Source organism: Littorina saxatilis, linkage group LG11 (genome assembly GCF_037325665.1).
Source record: "Littorina saxatilis isolate snail1 linkage group LG11, US_GU_Lsax_2.0, whole genome shotgun sequence".
In the NCBI taxonomy this organism is placed as follows: Eukaryota; Metazoa; Mollusca; class Gastropoda; order Littorinimorpha; family Littorinidae; genus Littorina; species Littorina saxatilis.
The window spans coordinates 37870890-37871500 of record NC_090255.1 but is presented as its reverse complement, the minus strand read 5'-3'; the positions used below and the strand labels follow the sequence as shown (position 1 = coordinate 37871500).

The 611-nt window shown below is 47.6% G+C and overlaps 1 protein-coding gene across 1 annotated transcript in view; it reads right to left on the bottom strand.

The window, feature by feature from the left end:
• The window catches only part of LOC138980399 (solute carrier organic anion transporter family member 2A1-like), a 39029-nt gene extending 38822 nt beyond the window's left edge, over window positions 1–207 (bottom strand). Inside the window, exon 1 of the mRNA XM_070353265.1 lies at window positions 1–207. This exon is cut by the window's left edge and continues 49 nt beyond it. The gene's annotated coding sequence lies outside the window, so the exon portion shown is untranslated.
• Window positions 208–611: the final 404 nt, after the last annotated feature.

Here is a 611-nt window from a genome sequence, read left to right as displayed (position 1 = left end):
AAGCACAGGGGGGTTGCCCGAGGGTAAACTATACCTTGGACTGTCGCGACCTGCGTTTACATACACCCCGCCGTCACCCCTTGTGGCCTATGTTGATGTCCTCAGCGAGTAGGCTTACATATTTGGGGTGGCTGCAGCTTATATAAAGCGTACTTCCTAGATGTGTGTACAGGCGCTTGATTTTATCCTGATCTATTGACTGTACATTGCTGTTCGCGTGATAGTCTGTTCTGTTTTATCCTACAATTTGTGATGAATCGATTTCTATGGTTAAGAAATGAACTCATCAAATAAAAACTCCCCGGCATTCACCACAGAATGCAGAGTCAGAGTCATCACCGAATGAATTCACCATCGTGTTTTAAAAAAGTTGTTGTATATGTATGAATAACTGACACGGGTGGTTGACCTGAGGGTCGAGGTCTCTAAACGGGGAGATGTTGGACATTGTTTGTGTGGTCCACCCCACGTCTCAGGACATTGTTTGTGTGGTCCACCCCACGTCTCAGGACATTGTTTGTGTGGTCCACCCCACGTCTCAGGACAATGTTTGTGTGGTCCACCCCACGTCTCAGGACATTGTTTGTGTGGTCCACCCCACGTCTCAGGAC